The following is a 13,175-nucleotide window of genomic DNA, read 5'->3' as shown; positions in this document are numbered from 1 at the left end:
AATAAACCTATTTTTAAAAAAAACGTAATGGTCAGCTAAAATTATAGTACCTGAATGAGGGCAACCCTAAAAAAAAACACTTGTTGGTATTCACAATAAAAAATTAATCTGGGGAACAATTTGGAAAGTACCCCATATAGAGGCACCTAGACAATCAATTCTATATATTCACAACAGGCTGGGACAGTAAGGATAAAACTACTTTTAAAATCAGCGTGGCTATGCTGCTTCAGCAGGACTGAATTGGTAAGCAAGCTAGGATTGGCAGCCTTCCCAGAAACAAGAAACCCTGAAAACAAAGTAATATCGGTGCCCAATATTAAAGATGCCCAGATTTAAAGGTGGCAGATTTAAAGAGGGACCCTAAGAGAAACCCACAGCTGTGCACAAGGACAGTAAAAAGTGTGTTTGAAATCAGCGTGTCTATCCTGCTTCAGTGAGTGTCTTTAGACAGCACAGGCAGGGCTGAATCGGTAAACAATGTATGGTTGGCCACTTGCCCAGAAACAAGACAAAGAAAATGTACTGTGCAATGGCCAGTCTCAAAAAATTGTCCTGCACAAAGCCCAAAACCTTCAAAAGTACCTTGGTAGAGGTTAGAAGGTGCTTCTTACTCCCTTTATTAGTACTGGGGAAAGCGCAGCAACCCACAGACTGTAAGAAGTCCGGAACCTGCACAAAGGGTGGGGTCAGTCTCCAGTAATTGGAAACTGGCTAACTAAAAAAAATTAACCCAGCTAAAGGTGGTAATTTGGGACCGCAGCCAGGGGAAGGCTGTTTGTTTATCAGAAAGTGCTGCCGAAGGAGGCAGACTGAAAATCTAGAGATAGGGAATCATAAATCTCATCGGCGTTAAGGGAAGGACCCTTGCATAAGTCCACCGTCGAGAATATGTTGAAAAAAAAAGTTGTACCAGTTTCGAGAGATGAAACCGGAGTTGAAAGATATGAAAAAGATAAGAGAGGGAGTTAGTTAGATGGATTTAGGAGCAATACAGTTGACAGAGGATAGACAGCGAGAGGTTAAAAAGAATACCTGTGTAAATGACTGTTTAACTTGTACCACTTCAGCATAGAACAGGGACAAAAAACGAACGGAAAAGGGGGAAAAAAAAAATCACTTTCTGAGCTTTTAAAAGTGAACTGTAGAGCCTCCTCTGCCGAAGCAGTGCTGGACTGATAAGGCAGCTAAAGTGGGCAAGCTTCCCAGATTCTCATGTCCTTGAGATAGCGAACTACAGCACTTGTTAGGGAAAACTTTTAAAAGCTACAGAAAGAAATGGCAGTTTCGGGAGCCTGGATAAGGATATTAAAAAATGTGAGAAAAAGGGTTTAGAACTTACAGCTCTTCGGGCAATTTTAAATAAATTTACAAAGGCAGATTCGAAGCCCAAGAGGGAGTAACCATCCTCTGGCTACCAATATGTTTATTTTCTCTGAATCTGCCTTTGCTAATCCAGCAGCGGAAGCAGTGGCCCGTCTCATCTCTCTCTGGGCAAAGTTACATATGCCCTCCAAATATCTAGCTTTCCCAACCTTGAATCTGCTCATGACAGGCTTACACCGTCAGGCAGTATGGACTCTTGTAATTTGAAAGGAACCCAGTATGTAGTAGATATAATAAGATAGTTTATTACAATCTTACCAATGGTAATACAGGTAGGTTAAGCATTCACATAATGGAACCGCATATCATGGCACGTCCTCTCTCTCTAGCCTTCTGGAGTCTCCCTTCTCTGTTCGTCTTCTCCTCTCATCTCCTTCTTCTTCTCGTCTCGTCTTGTCTGAACTAATACTCCTCAAACTGCTGCTTATATACAATTTTGGCCCTATTCATTTCAATGGACCCCAGCTGTCTCAACAGGGCTCCTAGTCCTTATCAGTTGATCAGAATGACTTCACATATTCCCAAACCTTCCTGTAGCCCCCCCTTTGGATGTTCTCACCTGGGGTGCAGCTGACCCAGCACTATCTCTATGTAACCATAGCAACTCTTGCTTATGACGTCTTGCAGGTGCCAATCTCAGGATTGTTTATACAGTAGATTCCCCCACCCTTGCCAGTTCAGCACTTGCCACAGTGAAATGTAACTGTGTCAAAGGTGACCTCTGATTTTTACAAGCTAGCTCTCTTTTGTATCAGAGATTATTCTGATTTTAAGAAGCCTAGCTCTTATTATGAGCCATTTGCTTGCAGAGGCCTAGCTCTTTAGCCTGAGCCATTGACCTGTATTTTACTGAGAGCAAGGGCGGCCATATATATACATGATGGGAGACGGGACTGGTGGTTGGGAGGCGGGGAATACTGCTGGGCAGACTTATACGGTCTGTGCCAGAGCTGGTGATGGGAGACGGGACTGGTGGTTGGGAGGCGGGGAATACTGCTGGGCAGACTTATACGGTCTGTGCCCTGAAAAAGACAGGTACAAATCAAGGTAAGGTATACACATATGAGTTTATCTTGGGCAGACTGGATGGACCGTGTAAGGTCTTTTTCTGCCGTCATCTACTATGTTACTATGTTAACACAGAGGACAGTCCCTGCTCAAAGGAGCTTACAATCTAAAGGACAAAAAGTGCAGTCAATCAAATTGGGGCAGTCTAGATTTCCTGAATAGAAGTATAATGGTTAGGTGCCGAAGGCGACATTGAAGAGGTGGGCTTTGAGCAAGGATTTGAAGATGGGCAGGGAGGGGGCTTGGCGTATGGGCTCAGGGAGTTCTCCTGGAATCCCCACAGCATAGGCCACAAATGCAGCAGGCACTGGGCAGCTTTTCTCTCTCTCCACTCTTTCCCTTACTATGATCCTTTCCACCCATGGTTTGGGACTTGGAGAAGAAGGGCAGTGTCAGTATAACATTTAGGCCACACTCTCCTGCATTCCTTTCCAGAGCCTGAAAGTTGTAATTTGTACATATGTACAACTTGCAACCCTGCTCTGTAAATATGTACAGTGTGTAATACTCATGTATCAGGGAGGAGAGGAGGATGATGCAATCCGATGCATTGTACTACCACTGTTCAAGTCCAAACTGGGGAGGGAGGACCAGTGATACCAGCGGGAAGAGGGTCATGATGTCGCCAGAGGCAGGGGACTATGAGGGTGGGGATGGCGCAGGGGGATTGTAGAGGATGTCTGGAGTGGGTGAGAGAGAATATTATAAAGTGAGGGAATGTGAGGGGGGAAAAAGTAATTTCAGGGAATGTACATGATGGGAAGGAGGAAGTGCCTGGAGAAGAGTGAGGTGTGGGGTGGGTGGATTGAAGGGGCCATGGACTGTGTGAAGAGAGAGAGGAGAGTGAGGAAGAGGATTAAAGAGGGACTACACAGAAAGAGTGATGGAATCCAAAGGGCTGCGGAAGATTGGGAGGATCAGAGGAGGTGAAGCAGGGTGGATAGAGTGACTGAGGGGATCCAAGGAAGGGGACAGGAAAAGAAGGGCTCAGCACTGGAAAGGGGGATGTGTGGGGATCAGAGGTGCTGTGGAATGAGAGAGGGGATTGGAAGTGGCAGGAAGAGAGAGAGAGAGAGAGAGAGAGAGAGAGAGAGAGAGAGGCTCTGGAATTTGAGTGAGAGTAGGGGGTGCTCATTCATCTCTCTCCTGATCCCCTCTTTCCACTATCCCTCTATAATCCTTCCTCTCCTCTGGGGACAGGGAAATACCTATTGTACCTGAATGCAAATTATCTTGAGCTACTACTGAAAAGAGCATGAACTCAATCCAAAATCTTTCCCTTCCCTTTCTTCTACTCCTTTTGCTCTTCCTATCCTCCCTTACACTCAAATCCTGTCTTCCATCCCACTACCTATCCTGATTCACATCCCTTCTTCCATCCTTTATTCACTATCCCCCTTCCTCCCTTTTTAGCACTACTCATTATTTTATTTTATTTATTTATTTAGATTTTGCTCACACCTTTTCAGTAGTAGCTCAAGGCAGTGGCGTAGCCAGACCTGACATTTTGGGTGGGCCCAGAGCTAATATGGGTGGGAACTAGGTGTGAGTAGTGTTTCTTGGGATACTCCTTAATAATGCCTTAGACTGCACTTGATGATGGATTTCTAACAGTCTACTACTACTACTACTTGACATTTCTAGAGCGCTACTAGGGTTACGCAGCGCTGGACAGTTTAACAAAGAAGGACAGTCCCTGCTCAAAGGAGCTTACAATCTAAAGGACGAAATGTCAAAGGAGCTTACAATCTAAAGGACGAAATGTCAAAGGAGCTTACAATCTAAAGGACGAAATGTCAAATTGGGGCAGTCTAGATTTCCTGAATAGAGGTAAGTGGTTATGTGCCGACAGCTCTCCTGCATTAACACAAACTGCATACCTGGTTCATGAAACACCAACATTTTTAAATATAGTGATTTTATCCCATATCTTAAACTTGACCAAATATGACTGCTATAAGGCAAACATGTCAATGGCACATATCCTTCAAACTTTGCTTTGTAACAAATGCAAATGCCTGATTAAGCTGTATTCATAAAACAGGTAAATTCTGAAACTGACATTCCCATTTAAAAAGCCAGAGAAGTCAGACTCATATAGATCCCCACACGAACTACATGCACACAGAATCTTTTACGTCGGTCACATGCAGAACACAGACCACCCCTTACAAATTGCAGAATAAAACACAAAAAATTAGAAATCACAGAGATGGCAAATTACCCAGTTCCAGGCTTGAGATTTTGTGCAGTCCTGATTTAAACTTTATAACCCAAATCAGTGTGGGATTTGCAGTGCCTGATTCTGCCCATGGAAATCAGTGCTGCAAGTCCCATAACAATGGGGTGGTCAGAAATGCAGGACTGTCCCAAAATCTCCAGCCTGGAACTGTAGCCCAGCAACAACCCTGCCCTTCCCCCTCCCCCATAGTTTGGCAGCAGCCACGGGAGAAAAGGCAGCGACAGCAATCAAAGCAGTGGCGTACCTAGGATAGTTGACACGTGGGGCTGGCCATTTTATAATACCCCCTCCAAAATCCAGTACTAGGCATACTGAGAATACAAAACACTCAGGACCTATAGAGCAATACTAGCATACCATAAGCAGTAATTTCTACAAGTCACACAAGGAAAAGGAAAGCATCTTAAACACTACAGTGAGCACTAGAACATCAATTCACCTATTGTAAAACAAAACCAGACAGAATAGTACAGATCATCAATCCTGCACAGTCAATGCCAACTGAAAGCCATGTCTTTTTCACAAACACAGATACACCCTAATCCACTATAGAATAAGTAATCATAAACTTTCTATTTAGACAAAAATTAAACTGAACCCCCAAGATGCCAGACTCTGCATACAATGCAACACCACAGAAACAGAAAATGTCCCCTAGTACTGTGCAAAATATAAAGACAGCAGATGTAAATTTGAAAAGAAAACTAACAAATACCAATCACCACTTTACAAATTAACAAATAGAAATAAAACAAATATAGAAAATAAAATAATACCATTTTATTGGGCTAATACATTTAGCTTTCAGAGGCCAAAACCTCCGTCCTCAGGTCAATACAGTATAGTGCTGTTACAGTATCCTATCCTGACCTGAGGAAGGGGGTTTTGCTCTCCGAAAGTTAGTCAAAATGTATTAAAATTAGTCCAATAAAAAGATTACCTTAGTTACATGTTCTATTTATAAACATTTATTAACACATCTACAATACTACTTTATCCTAAAGCAAAAAAATACAAATATATATTTTATTTACAGTTTGTTGTCTCTGGTTTCTGCTTTCCTCATCTTCTTTTCACTGTCTTCCTTCCATCCAGCATCTGTCTTCGCTCTCTCTCTGCCATCCAGTGTCTGCCCTCTCTGCTGTCCCCTCCATCCAATGTCTGCCCTCTCTCTCCCTGCTCATTCCATCCACATCTGCCCTCTCTCTCCCTTCCATCCACTGTCTGCCCTTTCTCTCTGCCCCTTCAATCCACCATTTGCCCTACCTCCCCCATCCATCCAGGGTCTGCCCTCCCTCTCGCTGCCCCTTCTTTTCAGCCCCAGTTCCAGCCCCAGCCCACATCTCCCACCTGCTCCTCCTTTTCAGCTCCACTATCCCACCAGTCTCCAGTTTCATCCCCAGCTCTTTTCTCCCACCAGTCCGGAGCGTCAGCCCCCAGCCACTTCTCCCTGTCCCCTTTTCAGTCCCCAGTCCACACAGTTTCAGTCCCTGCCCCTTTTCAGCCCCCAGTTCCAGTACTAGCCCCCTTATCCCACCTACCGTCCTTTTCAGTTCCAAGTTCCCTTCATCCACATGCCTTGCATTAGGGTCCCCCTTTTCAACCCCAGACCCATTCTCCCACCTGCCCCCTTCTCAGACCCCAGACCGTCTCCTTCTCCCATCTGAGCCCCTCCCCACCCCACCCATCCCCTTCTCCCATCTGAGCCCCCCCACCCTGACCCAGTCCCCTTCTCCCATCTGAGCCCCTCCCCACCCCAGTCCCCTTCACCCACCTGAGTCCCTCCCCTTCCCTCTCAGACCCCTTCTCCCATCTGAGCCCCCCCACCCCAACCCAGTCCCCTTCTCCCATCTGAGTCCCTCCCCTCCCCGACCCAGTCCCCTTCTCCCATCTGAGCCCCCCCATCCCAACCCAGTCCCCTTCTCCCATGTCCCTCCCCTCCCAAACCCAGTCCCCTTCTCCCATCAGAGCCCCAACCCCACCCAGACCCCATCCCCTTCTCCCATCTGAGCCCCCCTGCCCGACCCAGTCCTCACCTGCCTACCAGCTCCATTGACGAGCAGACGACCCTCTTCTGCCACCCCCCAGCATCCAGCCTTAAAAAAAAACCCTGGTGAAATGCCTTGCGTCTGCTCTGCTGTAAAGCAAGCAGCAAATCGCTTCGTCACATCGGCCCTTCAATCACTGTGTTCCGCCCTCTGATGTAACTTCCTATTTCCGCGAGGGCGGGACACAGCGATTGAAGGGCCGATGCGACAAAGCGATTTGCTGCTTGCTTTACAGCACAGCACAGCAAAGCAGACGCGAGGCGTTTCACCCGGGTTTTTTTTAAAGGCTGGATGCCGGGGGTGGCAGAAGAGGGTCGTCTGCTCGTTGATGGAGCTGGTAGGCAGGTGGTGACTGTGGCACCGCGGAGCACCCCCCCCACACCTGCTGACACCCGGGGCGGGGCGGATGTTGGCTGGGCGGGCTTGGAGGCAAGGTGGCTGGGCCTATCCAGGCCCGCCCATGGCTACGCCCCTGGCTCAAGGTGAGTTACAGGATAGTTCTCTGTTCCTGAAGGGCTCACAGTCTAATTTGTACCTGAGGCAATGGACGGTTAAGTGACTTGCCCAAGATCACATGAAGCAGCTGTGGGATTTGAACTGGCCACCTCTGGATGTCAAGACTGGTGCTCTAACCACTAGGCCACTCCTCATTATATCCCTTTCCCTAGAAAAGCAGCCCCACTGCTTGAAACACTACATTGGTTACCAGTCAAGGCAAGAATATTTTTCAAAGCGAGCACCCTAATCTTCAAGTACTATTTGGAATGGCACCCGGATATATGCTCAGCCTGACTGAACTATCTTCAAGAAATGCAAGCCCAGTAAACAGAAACTACCTACTCCTACATTTACCCACAAACACCATCTACAAAACTATCTGCACAGCAGAATTTAGCTACCAGGGTTCCAAATGGTGGAACTCGATACCAAAAACCATAAGAAGCATCACAAATCTCCTCCAATTCAGGAAAGAAATGAAAACCTACTTCTTCAAGAAATTCTACAGCTAGTCACAAGGATATTGTTGCCTTCCTTTCAAATATTATATGAAAAATATCACTAAAACTTTACCACTGAACAGAAAAGCTACCACTACCTTTTCCTCTTCAAACCCCACCAAAATCTGGCTTCTGGCTGGTTAAATCACTTGTTCAAGGCTAGTGCTGCTGAAAATGATCAGTTAGTGCCTAAAACAAAACTGGCTATTTTGGGGGTGCTCTGGGGCGGAGTTGGCACTTTAGAGGCTGACCAAAACCGGGATTCTCGGTTTTGACAGAAAGCGAACCAGCAACCAAAATTTGCATTTCAGTTTTGGCTGATAATGAAACACCCTCTGCCTCACAATCACTCTCAGCAGCCCCCACACCCCGCAATCACTCTTATCGCTGCCGTAGCCCACACCTACCCCCTGCAATCACTCTCTGCACCCTCTCTTCCCTCCCACCACACAACACCTGAAGGACCTCCCAGAGGCTACACCTTTAAACCACGATCACTCTCCGCCTGGCACCCATCCACCATCCGATGGCCCGCCTTTAAACCTCCTGATGGTCTAGTGGGTTTTCAGGGCAAGAAAGATCCCCAGTTGCTCTTGCCCCTGACAGTTCTGGGATTAGAAGCAGCATATGCAGGAGTAATCTCCAATCTCAAAATGTCCCACAGGACGTCCCAGCAGCCATTTTGGCTGTAGAACCCACAGTGGCAAGAGCAACTGGGGATCACTCTTACCCTGAAGACCCACTAGACCATCATGGCCCGGCACTGAATTTCCAGGCATAACACTGGCCATGGTCAGCAAAATGCTGCGCACCACCGGCTATCGACCCCCATCATTTTAAATAATTTTCTAAGACTGCATAACTTAATGTGAAAATGTATGTAAATGTGCTACAGAACTGCCAAATTCATGCCACAAAATCTTGACAAACCTGCTGTAGGAAAGCAGGGACCTGCCTCATACAGTACAGAAGTTACAGCATCACTACAGCCCCTTTATCATACAACATATACAGCTGCTTATAACATCACTACAACACAAAACTTAGAACATCACTAGAGTCCCTGTATCATATAGCTTATAATAACATTAGAGCCCAGCACCATACAACACATAGCTTATAGCACCACTAGAGTTCATGTATCATACACCCAGTGTCTCTTTCACTTCATTCCAAACCAACCCTGAGAAGTCTAAGGTTTGTCTCAAGGCTTATTTCTTCTTTGAGGCATTTGGCAACTTATGATCTAGGGACCTTGTCTGGCAGGCATGAAGGGAAGGGTGTTCTGGACAGACCTCCTTGCACCTCTTTTCCTTAGCTGTTCTATCAATTATTTGTAGCTCCCCATTTCTTTTTCCTGGTTTTATTTTGTAAGCAGTTAATTTTCTCATGAAAGGCAGTATAGCAATAAATAAATATAAACACTGGAAGAGTGGAGTTGGCCACCCCAAATGTATAGTGTAACAAGTTCTGCATCACACATCACACCACACAACCTACAGCACAGCAGCAGCTGGAATCATTCATCACACAACCTAATACCACAAGAACCCATATTGCACATTGCAAAAACTTTAATGTCACATTAGTTCCTGCTTTATAACAGAACGAAAAATTCTGCATCACAGTCTGTCATTAGCAGACAAGTCAGTTTGCAGTTCTGAGGCCACATTACTAATGTTCAGCTAAACAGTCCCTCTAGTAAAACCCAGACATTTTCAGAAAATACCCTCTTTGCTCTCAAATATAATCCTGAATCCTAATTCACACTGCAGTCTGCCTTAACTGCTTCTTCATAATCTCACACTGTGAAATCTCAGTCTGCTTTTCATCTCACTGTGCTACATCCCAGGGCAGCTTCATAATTAGTCTCACCCCTTAGCAGTCTTATTTATGCCTTCCTTCAGTCAGATAAATCATCAGCCTAGCCCAAACCCTTTCCTTCTAGTCCAAAGCCCTCAGACTCACCTGTTATCCTCTGGTTACCCTCTTATGAACTGGACTGGTGATTGTACCTTTATATGATTAGTGGGCTGAAGGGCATCAGGTGGCACTCCCATACTGGGATGGGCCACAACCAGTTCCTCTTCTCTCCATTGCCTCCTTAGGACCCTTTCTCTTAAAGTGGTTAGAGCAGCAGTAACCAAATCCCACTGACTCTCCTTGAGGGGCATAATCGAAAGGGGCGCCCAAGTTTTCCTGAGGATGTCTTGGTGAAGGGGTGGGGAAACCCATATTACCAAAACAAGATGGGCGTCCATCTTTCATTTCGATAATACGGTCGGGGACGCCCAAATCTTGACATTTAGCTCGTCCCTAGAGATGGTCGTCCTTAGACTTGGTCATTTCTGATTTTCGGCGATAATGGAAACTAAGGATGCCCATCTCAGAAACGACCAAATGCAAGCCCTTTGGTCATGGGAGGAGCCAGCATTCGTAGTGCACTGGTCCCCCTCACATGCCAGGACACCAACCAGGCACCCTAGGGGGCACTGCAGTGGACTTCAGAAAAAGCTCCCAGCTACATAGCTCCCTTACCTTGTGTGCTGAGCCCTCCCAAAACCCACTCCCCACAACTGTACACCACTACCATAGCCCTTATGGATGAAGGGTGGCACCTACATGTGGGTACAGTGGGTTTGTGGTGAGTTTTGAAGGGCTCACATTTACCACCACAAGTGTAACAGGTAGGGAGGGATGGGCCTGGGTCCGCCTGCCTGAAGTGCACTGCAGTACCCACTAAAACTGCTCCAGACCTGCATACTGCTGTCATGGAGCTGGGTATGATACTTGAGGCTGGCAAAAAATATTTTTAAAAGTTTTTTTGAGGGTGGGAGGGGGTTAGGGACCACTGGGGGAGTAAGGGGAGGTCATCCCTGATTCCCTCCGGTGGTCATCTGGTCAGTTCGGGCACCTTTTTGTAGCTTGGTTGAAAGAAAAACAGGACCAGGTAAAGTCGTCCAAGTGTTCGTGAGGGACGCCCTTTTTTTTCCATTATGGGTCGAGGACGCCCATGTGTTAGGCATGCCCAAGTCCCGCCTTCGCTACACCTCCAACATGCCCCCGGGAACTTTGGTTGTCCCTGCGACGGAAAGCAGTTGGGGATGCCCAAAATCAGCTTTCCATTATGCCGATTTGGGCGACCCTGTGAGAAGGACGCCCATCCTGCTATTTGTGTCGAAAGATGGGCATCCTTTTCTTTTGAAAATAAGCCTGCTTGTGACCTTAGACTAGTCATTTAACCTCTGAGTATAAGGGAATACTTACTGTACCTGAATGCAAGCTGAACTAGTGGAAAGACAAGAGCTAATGAAAAGACTTTTTTTTGTCCAATTTATCCAAAATTTCAACAGGGAGAAATGACAGCAACATTAAATTTATCCCTTCATCAGTGAACACCCATCTCAGAAAGCTACCAAAAATACGCAGCAGACACAGGACAAACAGACTATAGACTCTGAGGCCTGGAACAACTCTCTGAACAGACCCAGAAATGGGATACATGCAGTTGCCAGCAATTCAATCCCAATCTTCAATTTAAATACATTTATTTCTTTACAATTCAACTACTTCTGTGTTGTTGTTAAACTTTTCATGTGAGTATAGGAAGGAGATTTTGTAGCACATAACCATTAGGGACACCGTTCAAGTAGGAAAACACATAGAAAGCCCTTTTTAACAGCAGCAGCAGCTAAACATTTAAGCAGAAACAATATGGAAGCAGAAAGCCATTCATTGTAGCTCCCCCAAAAGCCTCAAACTTCCATGATGCACTGCAGGTGATATCATATGCACTGAAAGAGGCATTTATGGATGTCTGGCACAGAGGGAGAGCTAAAACAACTCACTGAATACCTAAATAAACACTCAATTCTGCATGAGTCTCAATCAGGATTTCGGTCAAATCACAGCACCGAAACAGTACTAGTGTCCGCAATGAACTCATTCAAACCAGCAATTGCAACTGGTAACAACATACTCCTCCTACAAGTTGACATGTCCAGCGCCTTCGACATGGTTAATAATCATGGAATACTATTACATATACTAGAATACTTCGGAGTAGGAGTTACAGTACTCAAATGGCTCAAAAGATTCCTGACCACAAGATCATACCAAGTAACAACAAACGCGGATATAACACCCCCATGGACACCGGAATGTGGAGTTCCCCAAGGATCCCCCCTCTCACCAACTCTCTTTAACCTAATGATGATACCTCTAGCCAAACTTCTAGCCAATCAAAACCTCAACCCCTACATATACGCAGACGATGTCACGATTTACATCCCGTTCATCTCGTTCAAACGTGATCTAAACGAAATCACCAATGAGATCAACCAAAGCCTCCAAATCATGCACTCCTGGGCGGACGCATTCCAACTGAAACTCAACGCAGAAAAAACACGTCTAGTACTCACCTCACAACACAACACAACCAGCTACTCCACCATAACCACACCATACTGTTCTCTTCCCGTCTCACACAAAAAAAACAGCACCACGGGCCTTTAAAAATGGAACACAGTTCTTTAATGAATGAGCCTTGACAAAAAGACCCGACACGGGCCGTGTTTCGGTGACTAGCACCTGCGTCAGGGGTCACAGTGATGACGTGGAAAACTTGGGGAATAACTCGAATATATTCCTCTACAATATATTATTCCTTACCCCACGTCTCATATAGTAAAAGCTACAAAGCACCAAGGCACTTTCACTTTCTGTATCCATTTGGATATTCCCCAAGTTTTCCACGTCATCACTGTGACCCCTGACGCAGGTGCTAGTCACCGAAACACGGCCCGTGTCGGGTCTTTTTGTCAAGGCTCATTCATTAAAGAACTGTGTTCCATTTTTAAAGGCCCGTGGTGCTGTTTTTTTTGTTTGGACTTTAGTTTGTACTTCGTTCCCTCTCTTTTGTTATATCCCTCTTCCCGTCTCACAAAATCTGAAAATTCTTGGAGTTACCATTGATCGAAACCTCACACTCGATGCTCACATGAAGAATACGACAAAAAAGATGTTCCATTCCATGTGGAAATTCAACAGAGTAAAACCTTTCTTCCCGAGACATATCTTCCGTACCCTGGCACAGTCAATGGTAATAAGTCATCTGGACTATTGCAACGCACTGTACGCTGGGGCTGCAAAGAACAGACTCTCAAAAAACTCCAAACAGCCCAGAATACCGCTGCCAGACTCATATTTGGAAAAACTAAATATGAAAGTGCAAAACCTCTAAGAGAGAAGCTTCACTGGCTCCCACTCAAGGAACGCATTGCGTTCAAGATCTGCACGATTGTACACAAAATCCTTCACGCAGACGCCCCAATCTACATGCTTAACCTTGTGGACCTGCCTCCCAGAAACGCCGTAAGATCAGCCCGCAAATTTCTCAATCTGCACTTCCCCAGCTGTAAAGGACTAAAATAC

The 13,175-nt window shown here is 45.9% G+C and overlaps 1 protein-coding gene across 2 annotated transcripts in view; it reads right to left on the bottom strand.

The window, feature by feature from the left end:
- LOC115456483 (myeloperoxidase-like) overlaps positions 1-6,758 on the bottom strand; it is a 131,332-nt gene extending 124,574 nt beyond the window's left edge. Inside the window, exon 1 of one of the 2 annotated variants that reach the window (XM_030185593.1) lies at positions 6,733-6,758. The gene's annotated coding sequence lies outside the window, so the exon portion shown is untranslated. Of the gene's footprint in view, positions 1-5,730; positions 5,754-6,732 lie in introns of those variants that run through there. The other variant, XM_030185592.1, reaches the window with a different exon arrangement.
- Between the last annotated feature and the right edge of the window lie 6,417 nt (positions 6,759-13,175).

Source organism: Microcaecilia unicolor, chromosome 13, assembly GCF_901765095.1.
Source record: "Microcaecilia unicolor chromosome 13, aMicUni1.1, whole genome shotgun sequence".
In the NCBI taxonomy this organism is placed as follows: Eukaryota; Metazoa; Chordata; class Amphibia; order Gymnophiona; family Siphonopidae; genus Microcaecilia; species Microcaecilia unicolor.
Note: the sequence above shows the minus strand (reverse complement) of the source record. Positions and strands in the feature narration are given on the sequence as shown.